We start from the raw sequence: 26,129 nt of genomic DNA, 5'->3' as shown, positions 1-26,129 counted from the left end.
TCCCCGTTCTACATCGGATGATTTCGGTAAATCTCCGATCCCTCGAAGGACTCCTCCTAGATGTCCATGTCGATCGCGGGGGCAGACGGCGGCACAACCATCGTCAATAACAGCATCCCAACCGCACCGAACGTCACGCAGGGATCGTCCTTGGTCGCAATGGTGAGAAAGCGAATTAGATGTGACAGTTCACGTGACGTGGCCGTGCAGAGTGCGCCTTTCTCCCGCCTCCGCGCTGGGCAACCAACCGAACCGGCGGCAGCGCCATATAGCGCGCCGCGCCGGACACTATCTCTCTGCTTAACGTCGGTTGAGTCAATACACTATACTCCGTAGCGAAAGCCGCAGCTGGGCTTCCATGCACACCCTCTCCACATTTTTGCTAACCGTGACGAGATAGCCAACCTTTACTCTGTGGATCCAATGTACAGCCGCAATAATATGGGATCACAGTGATGTGATAGCTGCGCCAATTGCGCCGATGTGCGCCAAAAGGCAAAACCTGCTACATCCTGCTATATTTTTGTTATTGTGCGCCAAAGCTGCGCCAAACGCGTATTTTCACTTTGATGTTACGCCTGATGTTGTCAGAGCAGTGCGAGGGGCAAGCAAAAGGTACAGAGAACGTTTGGCAGCTGAAGAAGAGCAGGCTGCCAAACGGCAGCGTGCCAATGTGCCGAAGATGACACCAAGTGATGCTGACAAAACCCTCAAGCTGGAAGTAGAAACAGCAAAGAAAATGCTGGTGAATGCAGAGCTGCTCATCAACAATGGCATAAAGATGAAGAATTTTGGTGATATGGAAAGTGGGCAGGCCATGCTTGCTGAAGGAAAAACAAGGCTTTCAGCTGCTGTTGACAAAATGTCGCCTAAGGCAGCCAACTGGGCAGTATTTTGCAGTTAAAGACTGAATGATGTTGCTCACAGAAAAAAGGCACAGAATAGGTCCACTGCTTTTTGATAGGCCAAGAAGCCGAAAAGTTGTGCTGTCGTGTACATAATTATTATTCAGTTCGAAACGTTGATAGTGTTATTTCATTGTTTTTCTGTAAGCTTGTGATCTGCATTCTAGTCATTTTTAAATAAAAGTTCCAGTGAATTCCTTGTTGTCCATTTATAACTGCTGTCCTATAGGTGCTTGGCGGCTATAACACAGCGCTGATCTATACTTGGTCGCATAAAAATTTACATGACACTGAAGTTCTAAAATTAGTTATTTGGGCCAACATATGATGTTTCACAATTGCCTCTAATTTAATTAAATTATTGCCAAAACCACGATCTGATTATGAGGCACGCCGTAGTGGGGGACTCCAGAATTGGACCACCTGGGGTTCTTTAATATGCACCTAAATCTTAGTACACGGGTGTTTTTGCATTTTGCTCGCATCGAAATGCCCCTAACATCCTATTGAACAGCACCTTTTTGTTCCCAAAGGTTTCCTCCTTATTTTACTATTTTACTTCTCGCAAAGTCAATTTTTTCACTTGCAATGAGCCTTGAGCTGCTCCAAAAGCTTGTTTCCCTGCTCCAAAATTCCCATTTGGCTGCTCCAAAAAGCTGCTCCAAAATGGCTTCAGCCAATCACATCACTGGGATCAGCGATCTTGGAGGCGTCATGACGACCGCTGAAAGTGAAAGTTAGCATTCCTGGCAACGTAGCCTGGTTAGAAGTATACGCAATTAGTCTCTTTATACGGAATCCAAGGGTTGTTCGTTATTTTGTGCGTTTTTGCGGGTTTGCTTGCAAGCATCTTTTCCGGTACCACGGTGGCACCACAGATGGTTAGCATTACGCCCTCCGCGTGCAGAACTGCCATGGCTAGACAGCAGCAGCGCGTGCGGGTTCGTTCCCGTCGTCCCCGAGGCGTCCGTGCGGCGTAGCCGTCGTCTCCATCGAAGGGCACTTGGCCGTATTGACTCGTCTCGCCGATGGTGGTTGCGTTCGCTTCGCGGTGGCCTTCGAACCGTTTACCGAGATAGCCTCGAATGTGTCGATCCGGTTTCGCCGCTTCCGTGCCGCCGCCACAGCAGCAGCAACGGCGGCTCCCTCCCTCTCTCGAGGCCTTTTATTTCCCCCTCTCTACAGTTATCCTCTTTTATTTCTCCTTTTTCTCTGTTTATTATTTTAATGCTCGTGGTGAACTGTGCTCGATATCTGGGCACGTTTTTATGACCCTCATTCGTGGTTCGTTTGATTTCTTTGCATCGCGAGCAGGTCCTCCATGAACGATGCTTGCCCATTCGCAACTCTCCTATATCATTCGAGGCCCGAGCCCAATCTCGACGAGAGCGTTGCTCCTCTCGGGTGTCGCTCGCTTTTACCGCAATTACTTCGTAACACTGCCAACGCTAGGAATATTACTTTGTAGCACACGCGAACCCGCATTGTGCAATCGGTTAGTGTCATCTCCACCTTATGGAAAGCTACTGCTGCTGCGGTGGGCTGATGAAGCAAGAAAAAGTCCTGCCGACTGGCTCCAGCTGTTCCACTACCACTGCCGCGCGAGACCTTGCTTATATAGGCCGCACCGTCGTCGTATGGTCCGCGTAAGGCTACGGCTGTGCTCTCGAATCAAGGCAACAAGCGCATCCTGCACACCGCGTCAGAAAAAACAAAAAAGCACTTCACATGCGGCGCTGACCAACAACTGAACTACATATATCCCAGAAAAGAAGAAAGAAAAGAAACTCCAGATTTTTGCGAGCGCATGCATGGGGCACTATGCGCTCATACACGAGCCGTTTCTTCTGAATTATACTAATAATATAGTAATTACCTATTAGGAACCACCCAAGTACAGTCATACGACTAGAAAGGAAAACCATACTGCTTTCCCAGAGACTTCGTAGTGGAAGAAGAATTCGTCCTATAGTTCTGGAATCGAAACACCGCCTGTCTGGGCTAGTCACTCTAACTGCAAAGATATAGGTAACAAGGCTTAGTTCCATGGTCAGCGCCGCGTTTGAAGTCTTCTTTCTGATGTCCTGTCTCGTTTTTGCGCTGTGTCTATAAGAAAGCCATATAAGCTGCTGACTGGGGGGTGCTTTCCTATCAGAGTGCCTTAGGATTGGTACCCGCGCGAACAACAAACACCACGCGAATGAGAAGCGGATGCGAGGATCAGGCTAATGAAGAGGGCTCGCGCCGCGGGGATCATGATGGTTCGCGGGCTGCTGCCTGCCTTGCGGGCATGTCGGCTTATACCGCGGTATCGTTTCCGCATCTGCAACGGAGAGGGAGGCGCAAAAGCGAGCGGCGCCGCGGCTAAATTGATCTCGACTTCCGACGCCGCCTGGTCGAGACACCTAATTTTGGCTCCCCACCGGGAGCGAAGAGTCTCCAGCATGCTGCGTTGGCTGCACTGCGCACACCCATGTATACTGCAGTCAGTCATGATCGATGCAATTGATCGCGCATGCTCAAAGTCAGTATGGAGGTGATCGCTTCAGGCTTAAAGAAACGCTGAGGACACATTGAAGTTGACCAATATAGATTGCCGGGTTCTCATGACAGAGAGGGTACACTTTCGAGTAAAACGGAGATTTTATAAGCTATATAAAAAAGATCAAACAATCAAATGCAGATGCTTCCACCGCCGGCAGTTTCCTCAAGCAAACTATCGCGACGTCGAGACCGTTCTTTAATTTTTAGCGCGGATCCCCGAGGCTAAGCTACATGGTCACTCGCTTCCAGATGGCGATCACGGAGTCCTTTCTTGCGGTTTTGACGTCAAAGAGTTGGAATCGAAACATGGCCTGTAATGATAATTTACCCGGTGTGCTACTGCTTGATGATTTAGAATATGCAGTCGAACCGTGTTGTAACGAACCGGTTTGTAAATAAATAATGGATATAGCGAAGGAATGACGATTCCTCTTGGAAAGCTCGGTAAACACCGGCTATAACGAAGCTACCGCTATGCCGAAGTAATCGTCGGGCCCCTTAAACTTCGTTATAACGAGGTTCAACTGTATTGGCCAGAGTCCGCGCGCGGCCTCTTCTTTGAAGCACCCGTCGCGCGTTAACCCAGTGTCGCGGCGGTGGAAACGAGGGCGGCCACCCTTTCGCGCGTTCTCCCTTGGCCGTGGCCGCGCGGTCGTCCTTCGGAACAACGCCCAGCGTCGTCTTCTCGCTGCCGATTTCATTAGGGATTCCGGTCGTCAGCTGCGGGCGCTCATCCCTCTCCTCCTCGGTGAGTGGATCAAGGCAGCGTCTCTGCACCTCCTCGCTCACCCGATCGGCGCCGCCGCGTGAAGCGCCTTGTTTAACGGGCCGATCTGGTTCCGCTTATGAGTATGCCGGTTGTTTTCGCGTCGGCTATCGCACGGCCAGGAATGATGTGGCGGCGCCGGGTGGTCCAAGTTATTTCTCGGAATCGGTCCTCCTCTGCCTCTTCCCTGTTTGTTGGCTTGTTTGCGTGATTTTGTTTTTTATCTGAGCCCCCGGAGCTTCTGTTTGCTGGCTGTTTGTCGTGTTTGGCAGCGCCCATGTTCCGCGGGGCGCTTTTGTGTAATGGACGCGGCACAGTTTGCCGGTGTGTATTGGCTCAGCTGCTTGTCTGTGCTGAGCGTTCCTGCTGCTGCTGAAGTACCGTCTCGCTTCGCTGGCGCATTAGACTGAAACTTGCTGCAAAATACGGTTGTGAGTACTGCCAATATTGTGTCCTAATGTACGCCTAGCGTCAGCAGATGGTGTATACACTTTAATATATACACCATTAGTGTATACGCTTTAGTGTAGACACTTGGTCGCAGGGACAGTGTGAATACAGAGAGGGAGAATGACGGTACTACTCTCAAGGTGTTCGGAATCCGGGCCTCGCGAACTTAGACCTAAACGCTCATTCTCCTGATGTTCGTCTTCCGCAGCATCTGCGCCGTTTCCGACCTCTTTGAGCGGAGCTGTTTGCGTAGCCGCTGTAGCACGTGCTCAGCGTATAGCTCGCCGTGACGTCGCGACGTTTCGAGGAAGCGCGAGGATAATTTGTTGCCAGGTTGTGGAAGAGCTTGCGCAGCAGAGATTACCTAATTGTGCCCCATGGACAGGCCCCGGCTCCTTTTCAAAACAAACCCGCGATTTCAAGACGCCAGAGCGAAGCGGCTGAGTTCCTCGTATTAATTAGCGCGTCGTTACGGGAAGCGCCTGCTCTATTCGTGGCTGGGGCACGTGCCACCCAAGTTTTCCAACTCCTCGTCACTTTTCCACCGTTTTGGTGTCAATGAAGGCCCCAGTAGAGATACCAGCTTACCGCCGAAGCTTCGAGGAACGAATGGGAATACTGCCGAGTTTTTCTTTGCTCTCTCGTTCGTCGCTTTGGTGACGAAGGTGGATAAAAAGCCGAGCGCTCTCTGAGGACTGTGCTGTCGGCTTCTGTCCATCTGTCCCCATCGGTGTTTGCCAAAGAGTTGACTGGAGGCGACCTTACACCAGGAAAATGAGCATACCCGCGAACGGCGGGCGCTTTCACTGTTGTGTCAGTTGGCGGAAAACTCGCACTCGAAGATCTTCGTTGTCATTTAATTGCCAGCCTGCATAGCTTCCTTGCCTTTCTTTCGTCGCTTTAGTGATACCTAGTGCGCATATTCTGCGTCCTTTTTTCCTAGTAGCGACTGCGCAGGAAGTCTACAATGTCCTCGAACTGGACCGCATCCTCATTTCTGTTCAGCGGCGCACGCGTATATGTATAAGCCCCTTTCTTCGGGGTGCTGTGCGCCTTAATTAAAGCGCTTCTTACCCCTATTTGCCATCTTCGATAGAGCCAAGCTGTCGGGATCTCTGCCTCACACTCAGAAAATATATTTAAAAAAGTAATATATAAAGAACTTCTTGGGTGCCTTCTTAACCACATTCTTAAATAAGAAAATGCGACTACCCTTGGTTGCCTGTTATGGTGTCTACGATGAGTGTCTAATGTTCTTGCAATTTTCCTGCCATAACTCCGGTTAGAACCGGTTCCATTGCGCTTATATGGCATGCATGAGTCGTCACCTTTTAGATGCTCAAGTACCCTCCATTGGATTGTTATGCGGGATTATACTAATCCGACCCACTAGTTCACCTTTATCCATTTTCTGGGGCGGGCTTGCTTCCAAAATTTTGGGGTCCTCTGGAATTTTGGGGGGGGGGGGGGGGGGGGGGCCAACTTCCAACTCTTGGGAATCCACCTACCACGGTGGGCCAGTTTCTCGGAATCCGATGGCCAGGTTGCCACCTGCCACCGTGCGCACATCGTGATGACGTCACAAGGGCACGTGACATCTCTCGATCAATCAGGACGGCCCGTCAGGACATGTTGTAATGACGTCACAAGGCCACGTATCCTTCCTCGACCAATCAGAGGATTTTGTTACGGAGAAATCGGAAACTGCATGACCATAGCCTAAATGCCATCGCATTAAAAGTGAAAGTACTTTGGCCGCCTCGCAGTACTTCGCCTGTTTTCTTTAATGTATTCGCTCAACGATAAAGCAACATACGGTCTGCCATGGACGCAATACGCACTTTTCTATCCGGTTCTATCCAGATGAGTCTGACGCGAATAAACTGGCCGGCATCACGTGCTATTTATCTCTTATGCTGCCGACGGCGGTTTATTTTATTTTTTGCTCACGCTATAGGTGTTGCACCTCTGTGTGAAAGCAGGCTCTCCCCGTGGTATGCGGTGCGTTTGCGTGTCCTTGATGGCGCGCCTTGATTGCGACACACATTTGTTTTGACACGTCTTACCCCTCTAGCGGCGATGCAGAATGATGCGCTCCGCTATCCGGTGGAGGCATAATAATAATAATAACGAGATTGCGTTCATTATCATCGCGTATTCGCTCCGCTCCAGTCACGTGAGCGAGTAGTCTTCATTGAACTGGGGCTTCCACGGAGCACTATGCAGATAGCGTATACGAGGTCTGTTAGAAAAGTATCCGACTTTATTTTTTTATTTTTTTGCGAACACCTGATGGATATGAAACAAGCGCTCTTGCACCAGCTGACCTTTAACCTTCGTGCGCATGCACGAATTTTTTTCGGCCTGCCGATGACGTCAGTCGCTGGGACGCAGAGTTTAAGTGATGCAGTGCGCAGTGCTCTCGTCGGTTTTTTTATTGCAAGGAAAATGGCGGAGCGACGGGAGCAGCGCTACTGCATCAAATTTTGCCAGAAACTGGACGACAGCCAAGTGGAAACCGTTCGGAATATTCAGTACGGCTTTCGGTGATGATGCTATGAGCAGCACACAAATTAAAAAGTGGTACAATTAGTTTAAAGACGGCCGCACATCGGTGGAGAGCGAGCCGCGGTCCGGTCGGCTATCAACATGCCAAAATGACCAGGTCATTGCCGAAGTGAACGCTGTGGTGATGCGGGACCATCATGTGACTATCCGAGAAGTTGCGGAAGAGGTGGACATCAGCAATTATTCTGCACATTCCATTATCACCGAAGATTTGGCCATGGAGAGAGTTCCGGCGAAATTCGTGCCGAAGCTGCTCACGGTGGAGCAAAAGCATCTTCGTGTTGAAGACTCACAGTACATGCTATATTCCACAAACAGTGACCCCGACTTCATCAACCCGTAAACGGCCCGTAAACGGAATCCCAGTCGTCACAGTGGAAGCATTCCATGTCACCAAGACCAAAGAAGGCCCGCCAAGTGCGCAGCAATGTCAGAGTGATGCTGACAGCTTTCTTTGACTCCCTCTGTGTGGCACACCACGAGTACGCACCCCACAGGGTCAAACAATGACCAAAGAGTACTACAGGGACGTCCTCCGTCGCCTACGTAGTGCTGTGCGGCGCAGGAGACTGGAGTTGAGGTTAACAGGAAATTGGCGCACACATCACGACAATGCTCCTGCACATTCCTCGCACTTGATTCAGACTTTTTTGGCGAAAAACCAGACTCATGTAGTTCAACAGACTCCTTACTCTCCTGATATGGCCCCCTGCGACTTCTGGCTGTTTCCCAAAATCAAGAGGACATTGAAAGAGGTGCGATTCCAGACAAGAGAGGACATTATGGCTGCAACGACAGCTGAGCTAAACTCCATTCCGAAAGAGGCCTTTTCGGAATACTTCCAACAATGGCAACACCACTGGGAGAAGTGTGTGGAGTCCCAATGAGACTACTTTGAAGGTGATTAGGTTTCCAACGCTTCAGTTATGTCAGTTTTTTTTTTTTTCTTCAGCCAAAGGTCGGATACTTTTCTAACAGACCTCGTATACCGAGAAATATGTTCATCGAATAATGTTGAAGCGCCTCCGGATCCAAAGACAAGGGCGAAGGTCCGGGGAAGAGTCCCGTTTATTTGAGAGCCTCGGCGCTTGAAGCCGCAGGCAATTTATCTTTCAGTACCTTAACGTGGCGCAACATAGCATTGCGTAGCGCAACAAGTAACGTATACTTGCTCTCATTGCGCGGTAAAATTAAACACGTTTCTATCGCACTTTCGGTACAAAAGTGATATGAACGTGCCTTTGTCCGCGCGGCTGTGCGTCCCTCTGTCAAATTGCCGTCAGCTTGTTGCACGCCCTCGTCTTTGCATGGTTCCCACGTCGGCGTCCGCGGCCCTGCAGGCGTTGCGGCCGGCGTCGGCAGCGGCCCGACGTTTCGGAGCCGGACTACGCGAAGGCTCGCGTGTCAGTCGCGCGGCGGCTGGATCTTTCCAAACCGAGGTAGCTTTGTACATCGGAGTGCCGACGGGTGGGAAAAGTAACTAAACCATAACAGGCCGCCGCATAGTTCCTGTATCCTTAACGGTCGCGCGAAACCATTTCTGCCCAGCACCAAGTTCTACTGAACTACTTCTGACGCGCTGTTCCTTTCGTACATAATGCACTGAATTAAGGAACACTGAGGGCAACACCAGCACGCATTTGATCTTAGCAGAACCAGATAGCTTTCGTGGCTGCATTGACATGCGCAGGCCCGTAAAAGTCGCGTCATTGAGATCTAAGTCTTTATTCGACACACGGCGATACAAACAAGAGACGTCGGTGGCGACGTCGACAGCTGTGGGATTGATTTGTTTTTTGTTTTCTTATTACTTGCATGGTAAAAGTATACTAGTGGTAGTGATGCAGAGGTTTCCTCAATATTCAGGTAGAAAAATCTCGCCTTCGTCACTACACTGTATTTGCAGGAACAGCCGCTGGTGGCGACATCTGTCTTTCATTTTTTTCTATCTTATAATAAGAGCGTCGTTCTCTGCGGAATCAGCCTCTTTGTAATTAGACAGCTGTAATCATTGCATCAATCTAGACGAACTGGACAAATTTAGTCTGTCGTGGCGGTCCAGTTGATGAATGACCCTTCTCTATAGAGCATCACCGAGTGTTCCCTTACACTTGAACGCTTTTTCAACCACGTGCTCAGACGTCTTGTTTGCTCCGTTCTGGAGGAGTGGTGGGAGGAGTGGGCGGGGCAATATCGTCCCCGACGATCGCGCCAGGCGCCGCGTCATCCGTCGGGGCTCGTCCTCAGGCCAGTCTCGGGGCAGAATCGCGCGCGCTTCGGACGCCCAGCTGCGCTGAGCGCAAATAGACACACTCGCACACCGGTAGGCCCGCAAACAGTCGCGTGCCTGGGCCCGCTTGCTCAGTGGATACTGCGTAAGCCTTCGCCCCCTCCTCTTCCCCCCTTCTAACGACGATTCCACTTGCCCGTGAAGCAGTAGTAAGCGCCCACTGTGCACTCACCTGTCTATGCGTTTCGAGTCTCTAACTGCGTCGTTCTACCGCTGCACCCGCTTTCGGTGGCCGGCAGATGCGAACTGATAGCGTGATTCCCTGCGCGTGGCTCGTCGCCCCCAGACAGACCCGCGGCCCCTCGCTCTTTGTTTGGTGGCGTTGTGTTGTGCTCGGTCACGCACTGCTCGTCGTTCGCTCTGGTACGTACTGCGCACACACACGCGGCGGCAGGGGCGGGCAACTGCTTTTCTCTTTAACCCGATTGTTCTTTGTCCCTTTATTTTTTGTTTGCATTCGCGTGGCTTCTTTCTGCATCGGCAGGACTGGACTTGAATGGCTAGAAGGACATGCTGGGATGATGTGTTCACGCGGCGCTGTAACGTCGATTGTATGATTTGACCGCTGCCCTGGATTTTTTTTTTTTTTCCTCTTGGTCTACAGTGCTGTTTCCATCATTTCTTTCTACAGGTTCTTCACTGGTGGCTATTTGTCGAACATTTGACCTTAAAGCAGACACTCTGTCTCCCAGCGGACAGTATTTGCTCAGCGTCGCTCGATTAGATTCCTTTTGCAATGCGAGCGTGAAGATGCGAACAGCCGCTGGTGCACTGGAGGTTTTACTGCGCATGCGCTGGGGAGCCGCGGTGTGCATACCTCACGTGAAAGCGCGCGCTCCTATGCCAATGGCCATCTCTTAGTTCGTCGGAGTGCACGCATACAATATTGTGTGGGATCTGTTCCAGGTAGATCCCGTCCTGGCAGTGCCACGATGTGTTTGTGGTTATCCGTGTACTGTGCGATGTGAGTGCACGTTAAGCCGCAGGGGGTCGAAATTATCCGAGGCCCTCCACTACGGCGTCGCTTTGGGACGTTAAACCCCATAAACCTTGTTTGTGGCTCTAATTAATTGCTCACGTAGCGTATCCACATATGCAGCAGAGAGGAAAATTTTACGGGATGCGTTTGCTCGAGAACTAGTTTCTGCAGCGTCGTCCGCGACTAAGTCGCGTGGTAGAGTACCAGGATGGAGTATAGTGAGCGTCCCCTCACGCCTGCACGCATTTCAGGCGATCGGCTTGCGTGATTGACGGCAAGAATTACTTGTCTATGTCTTCGCACGCTTCTATTCGTAGCAACCGACTCCCTCCTGCGACCTTGCTCCCCGACTAGTCTCATCCTGTTTGCGACAGCGGAGCCACCGCTGTAATAAACACAGCTCGCGATGTGGTGTGTCCTTCCACGAGCAAGCTTATCGGCAGGCCACCCTCCGCCTCCTCCGTCTCCCTACCTGCGGTCCGGTTATAGTATTAGCTCGAGCGCAACCGTCGATACTATTTACTCCATACGCGCGCGCGCGAACACGCGAAGATAAATTGCGCGTCCGCGCAGTCTCCTCCGCCATGTGAGTGAGTGAGCCCCCCCCGTGGGCTGGCGTGACTACTCCATGGACTACCACTCGCGGCGGAGCGAGACCTGTGACACAGCACCAACACAAGGACAGGCCCCTCTCTTCTAATGATCGGCTCGCATGTGGTGAAAGTCGTGCACTCGGCGCTCCAAGCGTTGATTAGTCACGCAGGCAAAAACTGTTTTTTCTTCTTGTTTTTCTTTCCCCCTGGGCTGCTATTGCTGCTGTTCCGACTGCGCCGTCCTTGGCCCTCGACGACAGCCCAAGGGCTCTGCGAGTCTCTATCAGCTCAGTCCGCAACGACGCGCCGGGAAGCACTAACTCGCCCACTTGTATGTGTGTGTGTGTCTGCTTTGAGCTGCGTTGCATCCTGCGAGTCGCGCATTTCGAGAACTCCTACACTTCTGCGCACGAATTCCGGCTCCTCTGCTCACGTAAGTGGCTGCTTTCTTGTCGAGAGAAAGAGAGAGAGGGAGAGACGTCTTTAATGAAACACTTATTTCGGTGTTATGACGCCAGGACTAACGCTCTTAAGCAAATCAAGCTTCCTAGTACGCGCGGAGAAGCCGCAGTACGGTAGTTTCGTTTTCCGGTCGCGATTGCCAGACGCTTGCTCTACGCGGAACACTTCGGGGGAAAGCACCGGGGCAAAAACGAGGAAGCCTGCGGGAGCAGGCCACCTAGGAGCGCGTGCGTGTGTGGGTGGCAACATAGGCAGTGCGTACAGGTAATTTTTATAGCTAGTGCAGGAGCAGGGCACTGCTTATGCTACAATGCATGCAATGGATGCAGCACTGAGAGCAACGTAGGGCGGCTCGGGGCCTTCACTGCAGCGCAGCTGTGCTGTACGGTTGAGTGGATCTGCGACTAATTAGGGCACGGATAAAAAGGTTGTCGGGGTGCCGCTATATGCGTTTTGTGGAAAGGGCTTTGTAGAAGACCTTTTGGTTTTAGTCGTACTTGTGTGTAACAGCAGTGACAGACTCTAATGTGTCACCGGCTGAGATTCTCAGATGGCGATGTGTCTGTCCGTTCTTGGACGATGGTGGGCCACTTTTCTTATGCATTCGGCGCGCATGTACAGATTCCGTTAGAAAAGCGAAAATGCTGGCACGTACAGCCTTTGTCAGAAGTTTAGAGACCAGGGGGTTGCCTTCTAAGTCTTGTAGTGGGGCTTCTGTAGCATTCGTGGGATTCCAACACATTGGAGGGGGCAGGACCAGAAATCTTACCTTCAGGCGAGTTTTAACGCTTAGGGTGGTTTACGAGCCGCACGGTGTGACTAGGAAGCAAACCTCCTGGGCTCTAAACTTTTGACAAAAGGTGTACAGTCGATAATCTCAACGACTGGACTATCATTTGGCCAAGGTATGCGTTCCATCGTCTCTGCCGTTGTAGAGGCAGCCGGCTGACATGACTATTAAAAGAAAACCGTAAGATCCTAACTCTTGCCACTTTTGTTGGTACTCGTTCATGTCATTTTTATCAGCAGGCGTTGGCGTCTTGTTGCTGCGAAGTACATCGAACGCACTTTTTTTTGCTTTCGCCTGAACGCAAGTGTGTGCGAACTGTACCTATGTCAATATGCAAACGCAAGGAGACGATAAATGGCGGCGTTATGCCAGAAGAGAAACGCTCTTGTTTCACAAGCCTGGCAGTGTAGTTAATTCCTTTGAATCACCGCGAACTTGCTCTTTATAAAGAAGAGGGGTATGTAGATCTGACGTTACAAAACGCGTGCTGTACGCAGTTGGAATGCGACATCTGGTATTGTGCGGCAGCGCGGTCCCCTTTGTGTCAAACTCCTTTGCAGTGAACGAAGGATGGATGATGGCTGCTAAAGGTCGGAAACCTAACTTGTGGTCATTTGATACGTTGCTTTTTTTTAACGACAAAAGTAAAATGTAAGAGGGTTCTGAATAAATATAATTTATTATGAACAAGCGTGAGATCTAAAACGACTCGTCGGGCGCGGAGCAGCCGGGCAGTCACCGAAACCCACTCATCGAGAGTTATCATCGTCTTTGTCATTGGGCGCACAACCCTGCACAAAATTGGTAGTTCAGAAGTGGCTGAGCATTCATGGGCGTAAATAGGTTCCACTGGTGATAGTGATAATGTAGGTGGAAGTGCTCAAGAGCTGTAAAAAAGTAAATGGTTATCGCGGACCGCTTTTGTAGTATTTAGGATTGATAATCAAATGCAATGCGATTCACATAATTGTACGTGGTGAAAAGAACTGATAATAATTGACTGAGGTTGCTGCTTTCTTTTATATTCTCCGCTTTCCGCAGTGTTTTCTGCTACACGCAAACGAACAAATTAGCATCATCCTGAACTCTAAAAATGTTTGCGAGAGCGCGGAGAAACGGCAGTTACGGGAGCAACATTTGTTTTTAAAAAATCTTAGATATATATGAAACGTACGCTTCTTCCTTCGGCACCTCAGATAGGAGGAGCAAACTGTGTAGCTCAGGGGAGGGGGGATGAATTTCAGCGCATTTACTTTGTGAAATTTGCAGAAATTGTGTTATTCGTTTTGTATTCTTTAATCCGTTGAAAACCCCGCTTTGGAACTTTAATATAAAGCGAAAAGGGATCCGTTCTTGTGAAACTTGCGCCAAATGCCAAATGCATCCAGAGAGAAAAAGATAAAGGAAATATAGACCGAGTAGCGCCAAGTTTCCTTAGGAGCGGGCTTTGTGCCAAAGGAAAGAAGTGTAGTATATTGTTGGCAAGGGGTGTGATTGCGTGCTACAGAAACGTCTCGGTCTTACGTGACATCAGATTTGCGAGGAAACTCAATAGTATTCCTTTTTTTGTGTGCGTGCGTTGTGTGTGTGTGTGTGTGTGTGTGTGTGTGTGTGTGTGTGTGTGTGTGTGTGTGTGTGTGTGTGTGTGTGTGTGTGTGTGTGTGTGTGTGTGTGTGTGTGTGTGTGTGTGTGTGTGTGTGTGAGAGAGAGAGAGAGAGAGAGAATATATTCACGGCCGTGTTGGCATCAGATAAGACGAAATTTAAACATGCCCGTATGCCGTGCGTTGTCGCCACTCGCTAAAGAATCCCAAGTGGTCAAAATTAATCCGTAGCCCATCCATTGGTTGATATATAAATTAGAGCTATTTTCCTATTGCAGATCATTCTTGACACTTTAATTTCTTGAGAATGGCCACTCTAGGTTGTTTACAAAGCTATTGTTTCCACATTGCAATTGTTGACAGGAAAGTATTGAGCAAATCCGGCCGCTTAACTCTTCCGAAGGATGATTAGGTTTCCGTTTATGGCCACAAATTACCCAACGCCGTTTCTTAATGGCGTATATCAATGTGATGGACGCAGACTATATATAACTCTCCACGCGGCATACATATTCTCAATGGCGACGACTAATTTTCCGGCAGGCGGTTGAAAGTCGCTCTCACAAACGCGTTGCTGTGATCGACCGCGCGCGTTCTTCGAGAGCTTCCTAGTTTGGGCTTAATGTAGCCAGGCGTGTGCGTTTAATTACCCCGTTTCGTTAATCCTCGACGCGATGAGGGGGTTTTCATTAAGGCAGGTTCCTAATAGGTCTGGGCCATCATTAGAAATTGTTGATGGGTTATTCTCCGACACCCTTCGTTGGGAAGTTGACGGGTTAATCGGTCTCGTGCGGAAGAGTTTGAAATGCTAAGCCCTTTTAGGAGCATGCGTTTGTGGTCGGAGGGAGAGGGAGAGAGACGGGGTTACAAGGGAACAAATCTGTACTGGCCCTGGGACGAGCAGACAGTACCTTTCGGGGACGTAATTTCGTTGCTTATAATTTTAGCGCGATCTAACGCTATGGGGTGCTGAATTCGACGCACAACTGAAAAAAGTAATTGTGAAAATCTCTCGGCTCGCTCTGCTAGCTTTGTAAAGATGTTGTTTATGTGAAGAGAATCAGAGAGAAATCTATTTGTAATCATGAGCACAGATTTGGTGGTGCTAGTGGTATAATAACAAGAACAAAATAAAACGGAACGAAAAGGTGCTGTCGGCCGCGGAATTTGCTGTCTATATAGTATCTCAAGCACCCAAGCTGCGGCCAGCTGATATAAAAGGGAGAGGATGGAGGGCAGCGATAGTGAGAAAGAACAAGAAAGAGCGATGTACACCATTTAGAAGTATCCAAAAAAAGTTACAGCCGATACATGACCAAATGCGAAGTATGTGCACGTCGCGTTTTATTTCGCTTTCGATTCGAGGCTAGGGTTCGAAAATCAGGCTTCTGGCAAAGATAGGCGAAATCGGTTAATTGAGACCTTAGTGGCCAAGCATTACAAAATTTTGGAACCGGTTAACGCACGTTATGAGGGCACTGTGATACCGGTGTGTTCTGGACCCATAGCGCACGGATGGAAGTTAATGAAGACGACGACATGCAGTGAACAGCGCGAGAGAGTGGCAGTTAAACAGGAGGGTTGATCGACTGCGGCGCGGTAGCGTAGTGCTCTCGTGCAGTGGGCAGGCAGCGAAGGTGGTCTGTTCGTGCCACTGCGGGTTCTAAATCCACACGCGGCGCAGTTGCGGCCAAGTTTATTTTATTTCTGCAGGTCTAGCGGGCTTCAGACACTCAGACGGTGTATTTCATGATTGGAAACCTAGTGCTCCCACACTAAAATTACAGAAGCTTAGCCGCTCTCGCGCGAGTGTCAGGCACGATTCGAGTTGGTGCTGCGCGAGAGCGACTGCTGCATATATGCGCAGTCGTGAGCAGTATGAGAGGGAACAACCTTTTCCCTCAGAAATGCAAATGTTCTGGTTATTTCTCCGCTCAATTTGAAAATTACTCTTGGATATTAAACGCCAAGAGCGTGCCCACGCGCACTGCATGGCGAGGAGCAAGCCGAACATCCAGATTCCTGCCGTCAGCATGCGGCGTCTACTGCGTAGGGGAGGCTGCTAAAAAAGGGAAGGTCTGCGGGAAGAAGAGAGACATGTAAAAAGTAATTGTGTAAAACAGAGCAAGGTCACAACACTGTTTCTTGCGAAAAGGATGGGCCTTTGTGGAAAAAAATTCCTGCGGACCTTCGAGTTTGCAAACGATTCAGGTACCTTTACTGTGACGATATCGGTTTGTAGTTGCCACTTTATCAGCTGTGTATTTGCCTCCGAATAGGACAGAAGTACAGGAAACTCTAGGAGACAGAGCAATTGACATGTCCAGAAATTATCCTGCAACCCAGCAGCGTACGTGCTCATATTTTTACAATCCAAAGAAGCGGCTATTTTTAATCTCAAGCATGGATGCCCAACGCAGTCGTGGGGATCTCCGGCCTCTGGGAGTTTTGAATTTCGTGTACAAATTATGTGGTGTTCACTAGCTGCCCGCTCGTAGTTAAAAGTACAGTTAAAAGGTCGAATTACGCATTTGAAAGAAAGCTGCCAATTAGTTGTAGCACCTCACGACAGGTGGCAGTACGGGGAAATGGACGTATTGTCGCGCGCAGTATGACTTGCAACGCGCATCAGGTGGTACAAGCTGATGTCACGAAGCAGTGCGAGTCGGGCGCTGCTGCGAAGTTATATCGAGCAGCGTTCCGGCGTACCTGGTACTGTGCAGCACAGCGTATTCATTTTCTTCAAACGCAAACCAGGAGAAGGTGTCCGCCAGAGCGTTGCAGGTCATTCTGATCGCGACTGTGCGTTTCACTAATCGGTAATTGCACAGGCCATGGCACGGGCCAGTCTTGACCACCGATGTGGTGTCGCCTGACTGAAAACTCCTCTCTCTTTTCTCTCTATCCGTTGGCCGCAATCCGAGGAGCTCGGGTCGGTCTTCGTTTAATCCGATCTGTAATCTACGCGACGAAGGTCGAGCCAGTCGAGCCTTCTCTCCGGTTGCCTTTTACACCCTATCCGTCGGTAACCTCCTCCACCTCATTATAATGCCCTCTCCACGGAGCATCCGCGACGCACGACATCTGTTGAGTCGAGCGGGAAGCTCTGCCGGATCGGCTGACTGAAAGCTGGTCGACGCGGCGCCACCGTGGTCTCCGCCGCGCGAGTTCTCTCTCTTTTTTTTTTTCTCTCGTTGTTGGAGACGGAACTCGTTTGTCTTTTTCTGCGATGACGAAAAGGCGGCGGAGTGACGGCACGAAGTCGTTGTGGTGACGTCGGCGCCTGGAAAACTACGCATCTCACGCTGCGCTGGCAGCGCTGGTACTGCGGCGGTTTCTTTTATCGCTTCTGCCATGGTTCTTTTTTTTTCTTTTCATGCCTGGATTGCCGGCGACGGCATATTTCCTGTGTTCCGAACATGGACTTCCGAAGCCCATTGTGTTGTGGCTTGTGGGTTCGCAGACCCTTTCCCCAAGTAAGGGTAGCGCGTGTGTGACTACGTTCGTCACACTAGTTGTTAAGTACGTAACTGCATCATTCATCCTTTTCGCCAGCGTTCGCTTTGCTTATGTTGCTCCAATAGTTGAGAGAGTAACAGCGCAGAGGAAATGTGGAATGGGAGTGCCTGACGTGGTAGTCTGAGCGCCGAGTTAGCGCTATTTCACGTACCCACGTGGTCCCGCTCCGGTCGCGCTGCTCCCGCTGCAACCATTGCAGGCCGACTGGCGCAATATTTTGCTTCCGGTGGGGAAACCGATCCGACATGTGACTAGTATGTGGAGCACACGACCTCCGTTGACCTGAACGTGTGGGTTCTTTACGTGCTTTTTTTTTGTTTCTCGCTCCCCTTTCCTGTGGAGAGGCTTTCTTCATTTTTTATTTTTTTTGCGTGCTCCTGCGAACGAGTGGCTGATTCTGATTTTCTGAGGGTACACGCACCGCAAACACCACTGTGAACGAAATAAGCATTGATTGATAGCTTTCCTTTCAAGAATGCCAATTTACATTTTAACGGAGGCGTGTTTCCGTTTATATATATATATATATATATATATATATATATATATATAGAGAGAGAGAGAGAGAGAGAGTGAAAATATATACCTAGCCATCAAGTACTTATGTCGACTACAGTAGAGTGGCAACTGAACATCCTTTTCCGCCAAAAAAGCAGCGCCTTAAGGGTATGATACAACAGCGTTAATGGTTATTAGCTACCTTCTTTCTTAATTGGTACCTCCTTCTAATTACACAGCCGCCGCGGTGGCTCAGCGGTTGTGGCGCTGACCCCAAAGACGCGGGTTCGATCCCGGCCTAGGCGGTCGAATTCTATGAAGGCGAAATTCTAGAGGCTCGTGTACTGTACGATGTCACTGCACGGTAAAGAACCCCAGGTGGTCGGAATTTCCGGAACTCTTCACACGGCGTCCTTCATAGCCTTAGTCGCTTTGGTACGTTAAACCCCCATAAACCACCACACCTATTAGTATACATCAGTAGGCATGCTAGAGGACGTGACACACAACAAGGCCTCCCTAACGTAGTGTACTAGTACGTGCCTCAGTGGTCTAGAGGGTAGTGTTTCTGATTCGCAACCTAAGGGTCATGGATTCGATTCGTAACACATTTCTCGAATCTTCTTTTCATCATAACTAATTTACGTTCTTCCATGTCATAAAGTCATTTTAGTCATGCTACGACCTCATAGTCGCAGTTTAACTCATTTTGTAATCATTTTCCTCCCACAGCTAAATGTGTGACTTCACAACCCTATAGACCAATCCTGAATTAGTGTTACAACGCGCGCGGCTTTTCCTCCGAACGTCCGCTCTAACACTGTTCCTTTAAAAGACATCAAAACGGAGGAAAAAAAATGCCCACTGTCAATCGGTGCCTTCTCATGCTATCTTCCCAGTTCGTGGCTTTGCGATTTCATGGCGTCACGCTTTTCGTCACGGCTTCGGCCGCCCTGGTGCAAAGTAGGTACACTTTCTGCGGTTGCGACTTTCTCGGAAAAAAGTCTAGCTTTCTGTTCTGAACGAACATGGAAACAACTACGGGCGTCCCAATTATTTGACTTCGATCGTACCAGGGATTGAAACGCTGCTTTTAGTGCCGCAAGCAGTTTTATGTCGGGCTTCCCTCTAGAGGGTGTTGTCAAATGGTGTACGCATTTGTAAAGACAGTCGTGAAATAAAGACTCGGAAACTCAAGCACAGGCACGGGCGGTCGGCGTTTAGCACTGGCTGGAATCACGGAGCTCTCCGAGGCACGATGCTTACGTCGAAACTGCGATTGATTTCGAATAAGTAACAACTCGCACTCTGCAATTTTCCGGTAACTGGCAAACCAATTCCGATTAGTTACCCCGAGTCAGTGGCGCCAGAATCCACATGGCGACCTTCTGACGCGCTGCTGTCCGTCGTCGGTTCAAAGAAGCATGTTTCTGACCGCGTGGTCGTTCAGTGGTCCACATAGTGGCTTGTCGGCCAAGCTTGATCAAAGGTATCTTTCATAAAGGTCTGCATACGTATAATTCTTCGCATACATGATGCGCGGACAAGTAGAGGTTGCTTCTGTTTGGATCCATTGTAAAACCACTTCTGCCACTAAAAGCGGTTGTTTCCGAAACTGCGTCGCGTTGGCTTTAGTTTCTTTTCTTTCTTTAGTTCCGGTTTTCGCTGCCTTCTTCTACACGTGTAAGAGACCGAGAAATAAGTATGTTATATTGCTTTCCTGGAGGAAGGAACTTGACCGGACGACATTATGTATCCTTTTTTTTTTTTTTGTTACGGCAAGAAGTGCCACACAGGTGAACACAAGAAGGAGATATGGACAAGCGCTGTATTTGGAAAGATGACAAGTGCTATCAGTGAGTGCAAGGAAAAGACTAAGCATGTTTTTCATTGCCAAGACTCATAAGGAATGTATGGCGTTCAAAAAAGAAAAAAATGCACCAACTAAACTAGCCATGCATCTGTCGGTTCGGTTGCCGTGTTGCGAAGACGCGTCAGAGAAGTGCGCTCCACTGACGGTTCATTGAGGTCATCTACGCGCTTAAATATAGTTCGATAGACAAGCGCAAAAAAAAAAAAAAAACTACGACTGAGTCTTGTAATGAGTTCAGTATCTTTATTTGCACTTTTTTTTTTTAATTAGCCGTGAAGAAACAAACAATGCAAGGAAGCCGGAGGTCGCTACAGGCGCCCGAAAAGAATCAGTCCGGCGCCCGCGGAGACAGGCAATCCCCGCGGCCTTGGTTAAGGGTCAGAGTGACCTTGTCCCTGTTTCCTCGGCGTTCCCCTTTTTTTTTATTTGATACCTCTGGAGCTTACGCAGCCGCGCAGCTTTGCGTCAGCAAGTATGCTTTGACCTTACTGGGGCGGCGGCGTATCTTTGTTTTGTTTTTTTTTTTTTCCCCGCTCGCTGCCTGCCCCGATATTGTTATTTTGTCGCGTCAGCGCTGCGCACGTCCTCGTTAAAGCCGCGTTGAGACGGCGAAGAGAGGGAAAGGCGCGCGGCTCCGTTTTCGACGATCGATCGCCCTCCCGAGGCCCGCCGTGGTGCGGGTTCCCCCGCGGTTAAACGGAGCAGATGTAAGTTAAGGCTGCGCGCACGCGCGTTTCGCCGCTTGGTATGGTATATTGGCCGCTTGGCGCCCCGTACTCCGAGCGTTCACCCCGGGGCTCGTCTTTGTGATTTCGTGCCGTCTCGGTCTGAGGCGGCGGGTGCCGCAAGAGCAAAGCATCACCGACGGACCGGGGGGTCGTTTGTTCGCGTGGACGCTGCTGCAGTGCCTTTTCTCCCCTTTCTTCTCTCCTCCTCTCCCCTGTCTCCCGACTCCTTCGCTGCTTGGGCAAAACCCAAGAAGGAATCGGTCCGGCGATTGTGACACTGCTCTGGCGGGCGATCACAGCCTGTTGTGTTGCTTGTGGTGTTGGTGACGGTGGTCGCCGGCCTCTGGTGCGTTTGCGCCATCTGGCGCGGTGCGAAAGGGCAGTGCACCACGAAACGGCCGCCGTCCGAGAGGTGAAGGTCTCGACGGCGCGGGCGGCCGCGCCTAGTGACCCCGCTTTTGCTGCCCGCGCAGTTCTCGTTGTTTCTTCAAAGATCCAGAAACAGGGAGCTGTGCAGGTTGCTTGCGCAGTGTATTCGCTTTCTCAGTAGGAAAGCGCTCTCGTTCCCGTTCGTTGCGTGTTCTCGTCTATTCAAAACCGTGGGCTCCACCACAGCAATGCGGCACCAGTTGCTTTTTTTTTTTCTTTAGATGGTTTTGTCTTGCATTAGAGTTCCTTACCTTTTCTCTTGTTAGGCTCCGAGGTCTCTGCTGTTGGTCAAAAGCGGGATGAAATAGCTACTAGGCATAGTGCATTCGCAAAGCAACCGCAGAAGCAGGCTTCAAGTGCAGTGTTTTCTCAGCGAGCATTTCTTTGTTACACAGGATTGCACTGCACTTGATCTGGAATCCTGTTCGCCTTTCGCGGCTTTTTGCCATTGCACTTTTTATCACCTTCTACTTGTTCTTTTCTTGTTTTTTTTTTCCGCGCGTTGTTTTCATCTTGTGTGCTTTATAATCGTTCGTTCAGCCCATCGCATGCACGTGCACGCTGATGTCCAACCATTTAATGCTCCTCTGTGCGAACCTTTCTTCAAGTGCTTCTTCACATCTTTATTCGAAGCAACATCCTTCGTTCATGTCTGTTCAAAGTTAATGCACTCGACACCGCTAACTGTCTGTTCGAAATCCGGGCATAGTCGATCGAATTCAGTGGCGCATCCGGGTTGTGGCTGGCTTCGCTGACGCTGCCTCCTTCCCGTCTGAAATGCAGCTGTTTTTGTAAACCGAGTTCTCTCCTTCAATCAAATCCATCTCCTCGGCAGCCGAGAAACGTCATCCTCATATCTCTCTCTCTCGATGGGTCCGGTCACCCTTCCACGACTTACTGCTGGCGTTCACTAGTTGCGCCGTTTGAAGCGAGCAGCGTAAGTGAATTATTGGATGTTGAGCCATAAGCGACACCGTATAGTGGACGGCTGCGGAGTAATATCGTCACCTGAGGTTCCTTAACGTGTACACTGCGCGGCACACCGGGCTTTGATGCGTTCTTGTATTCCTTTGAGCCGCTTTCCGACCTTAAAACCCCCACAAACCATAAATAGTCTACTAATATGGCTCTCCCTGTTGCAAATCTCCGCTTCAAATATTGGCTAGTTTCCGTAGCCACTTTCCGGCTTCTCACGGATGGTGGCGCCATCTGCAAGTGGTAAATAAAAGCTATTGCCGTACGTCGTCATTGTCATCTGAAAAGCTTTTTCTTTTTTTGCTTCTTTTATCGCCTAATTTATCTGTCGAACTGTTATATCTATGGATTTTTATTAATGGGCCTTTTTCATTGATTTTGTTGGCAGGCGCTTGTGCGTTTATCAATGATCTCGAAGTTTGTAACTGGACGCAGTTTAAATTATTCACCGTGAGCGGCGCGGCAATCTGTGAACACCCGAATTTCGGCCACGTCACAGCGCCGTTTTTGATACGTGGACCCACTGGGAAGTTTCGCAACTGCAAACCTCAAAAAGCTCTGATCAGCACTTAGATCATAATATCAAAGAGCTCTAGCTAGAGGGGGGGGGGGGGGGGGGGGCACACCGGGGCATCGCGGGAAACCATTTTCGGGCATAGGGAAACCTATACTTCATCCTTCTCTCTCCTCTCTGTTTAGGTCCGAACCTTCCTGCCATTTTTTTCTTCCCCTCTCTCTCTCTAACTGTCTCTCTATCTTTATCTGCTATAATGCTCCCTTATTTAGCTTGCCCTGTTGCAAAACCGTCGTCTCTGCTCTGAATAATTTCTTATGAACAGCAAGAAAAGAAAGCGCCTGGAGAGGAACGCCTTTACGGATGTGACACTGACTGAAGTGTGTCAACTCACTGGTCTTTTTACTAGCTTAGCCTTTGTGTTCGGTTTTAATTTCATTTTTTTTTTTTGTGGCAGAAGTAGACAGATAAACGCAGCCCATAAACTTTCTTTTTATACATTCCTTTTCTAGGCCTGGACCTCATATATAGAGAGATATTTTCCATTTGGTCGACAGAAAGTTACATATCGTGTGTCTGTGCAGTGCCTGAATCAGCTACATACAGAGTACTAGTTGTTTCGGGGAAGCCCGCCTCTATAGTCAACATGACTCACTTTTTTCTGGCATCCGCCCACACCGGCAATAAACAGCTTCAAAAAGCACCTCTTTACCTGAAAGAACCTATTTTTCAAAATTAGCGGCTAGCTTCCCTGAAACACCTGGTATGTGGGTATCAGCGCTTCAGATGCAAGGTACTTATTTGCTCATGACCTAGAGTAACTACTCCTATATTAGACGCTGTATATAAAGTATCTGTGACGAGGTTTTGTGCGTTTTTATTTACTGCCGGGATGGCATATGCCTGGCTTCTCTTTTCCGCAGAGGTTTTCCGATAGACGCGCAGGTAAAAGCTCTAGCACCGAGGCCCCTGTTCTGGTTAAGCGTCTGACAGTTAAACGATGTACTTGTCGTAAAAGCATCGACGCGGTGCCCACAGTGTAAGAGCAAGAAGGATAGAGAAGTGCACTGCGCCTTTCTTGGCACGTGTCGTGGCTTTGTGGGCGCCTCTCTTCTGCAAGTCGCCGCGTGCCTCCGCCGACTAGTCAGACTGGATTCCCTGATCGGTGGATGCGGCTGCCCCACTTGTTGCTAACCTGCCCTGAATTTATATGACTCGTATGCGATTGTTATGCGCGGCCATTTTCCGTCTGCTGCCTCGCCCCTTCGCCACAGGCCTCGCCCTGCGAGCTGAAGTCTTCTACCTTTATAACCGCACTAAAGTAAGATTTCGCCACTCCTCACTCATGGACACAGCCCGTCGATTATCTCCGTGCAGTTGCCAGCTCGTCGCGTTTCCCTTAGCGCAAGAATCGTCTCACCTCGCCCTCATTTAATGGGCGCCGCTTCGATCTAAGAGATTCAGTCTGCCTGTGGACTGTGTTCGTGGATATATCCAACAACGAAATTCGGATAACTGCGCGGGCGAAACCCTCTTGATTTGTTTGCTTTTTTTTTGTTTCCAGCTGCTGAGTGGATTTATAAAAGCGCGTGTATACTCTGTATTGGTACTGGCAAACTTCTATAGCATCGACGGCACAGTGTATTCTGGCCGAGGGCGACGATTACCTAAGGGATTCCACCCTTTCGCGTAACAGTCGGCGCTCTCAACGTACAGGGAGATGAATGCATTGATAGAGTCCTGTGTCTTAGCTCGGCGTCCACGCAGAAGTGGACGCTTCACAACCACCTCCCCCTTTCCCTTTTTTTCGAGCCTTCGTTGTGCACCACAGAGAGAAGGAGAGCTCTTTATTGAAAAAGCTGTGGTTTAGTCACCGTAGGACGGGAGTAGGGAAAGACAGGCGGGAGGAGGGAAGACTGCGAAAAAATAGAGAAAAGATGGATATAAGTAAGGCCAATAAATTCTGGTCCCGGAAGCCGGGTGTAGTCGGGGTGACGAAAGCAGGAGAGCGTATATGGTTTCCACGTGTTTTTCTAGACGAACCCGCTTCTTGCGTATACGTTTTTTTGCATAAAGAGCCACCTGTTTTAGCAACAGGCGCGCGTTTCAGCGCAGCTTAAGAGATTCAATTCCTGGGCGATATAACGCTTTTTTTTTTTTCTCGTCGAAATAGGCCGGACAGGCTTACACGTCCCGAAAGAAGCAGTTTCGTGGAAAATGTGTACAGACTGTTTGAAGGGATCTGACGGCGCTGGTGTTACGTGTGAGCCTGTGAAATGCGGCGAATTTCGCTCGAGTGTTTGCCAACGCCGTTTCGAAAGAGGACATCACTGTATACTTGCTCGTGACGACGCACCGAGCCCGTAGCAACAGCACACATAGCTAGTTTCCCGCTGCACGCAACAATTTTAGAAAGTTTTAGCGTTGAGCACCATCCTGTACCGCTACAGCATGGCGCCAGCGCTTGGCGCCACACCACGTTGAGGCTCAGAACCAACGGATTCGAATGTCTTGTATGCGCTGGATGGGGGATTCTTGCATGCAGCGGTGCGGCACTCTGTCGGGGTGACAAGAAGCAGTACTAAAGGGTGCTATTTCCGTCTTCAAGAGAGGTCGGTGCATTTGGTCAATCGATCCCTTGCGCTGCCGTCAACAAAGAACGAAACTGTTCTGATCGAAAAATTGGTTTGGGCTAGCCGGTCTGTTATGGTCAATACAATAAAATGGCGCAGAAAAAACAAGGGCAAGCGAACACTTGAGACAGTTGGGCTCCCGTCTGTGTTGGGTGTTGGTTGCTGGTCGTCTGTCTTGCTTGTTTCCGTCACTTGTCCCCGTTTCCTCCTTTTGCTTGAAACAATCGACAGCATATGAGGCTGGCGACACGCGAAACAGGCTCCTTGTGAAAGCGATCAAAAGTTTTTTTGGGTCTCATAAGCAGTCTTATGAGGTAATTCGATAGCGTTAGAGTTATCGCCCTGTGATTAAATTATTGTCTGCGTTTGGTGTTTCTGCGCCGGTTTTTATTTTTTGCATTAGTTCGACATTCTTTATTCACATTATGCGCTTAATTCATCTGCATCAAATTCTTCAGTGTAGTTTTCCTTGACGGCTTCATGCATGTTGGACGATCATACTCCATCCACGATGGTGTGTGCTACGGTGTCTTTTTTAGCTACGCCACTAGAATGGCTTTGTGAAGTGGCAGGCGGCATACTTCATTTCCACGATACTGTTCTTGCTCCTACCACGATGGGCATGTTGTAATGACATCACAGGGTCACGTGACCTCTCTCGACCAATCAGCGGATCATCTCGTACATCATCGGGTTTTTGGTGTGGCGACGTCAAACTTAAAGGGTGGTCTTTGAGACGGCGCAGTGCAAGGCTCTGGATTATAATTTCGGTCACTGAGTGGGCCGGAACCTCAATATGCTGACTCTTTCTTCTTTTTTATTTTGTCGCCACTGCAGTAGGGCCTGGCACTTTTTGTGCTCTATCAGCAACAGACCCATACAAAATTTTCAATACACACGCTATAGACAGTCATAGATTGCTTTTTGAATTTTTGCAAGGGGAACGCTGTAGCCTCTGCTCCATCCAGCGAGCTAACAGGTCTTCCTGTTTAAGGGGCGTAGGATCCTTG

At 49.6% G+C, this 26,129-nt stretch overlaps 1 protein-coding gene across 4 annotated transcripts in view; it reads left to right on the top strand.

Annotated features, from left to right (window-relative positions):
• Positions 1-26,129, top strand: part of Ndae1 (Na[+]-driven anion exchanger 1) — a 207,260-nt gene that overhangs the window by 68,910 nt on the left and 112,221 nt on the right. Inside the window, exon 1 of one of the 4 annotated variants that reach the window (XM_089543781.1) lies at positions 11,038-11,528. The exons of the other annotated variants lie outside the window; for them this stretch is intronic. The gene's annotated coding sequence lies outside the window, so the exon portion shown is untranslated. Of the gene's footprint in view, positions 1-11,037; positions 11,529-26,129 lie in introns of those variants that run through there. 4 annotated transcript variants of the gene reach the window in all.

The sequence above is a fragment of the Amblyomma mixtum genome, chromosome 5, assembly GCF_055824585.1.
Source record: "Amblyomma mixtum isolate Tamu chromosome 5, ASM5582458v1, whole genome shotgun sequence".
Taxonomy (NCBI): domain Eukaryota; kingdom Metazoa; phylum Arthropoda; class Arachnida; order Ixodida; family Ixodidae; genus Amblyomma; species Amblyomma mixtum.
Note: the sequence above shows the minus strand (reverse complement) of the source record. Positions and strands in the feature narration are given on the sequence as shown.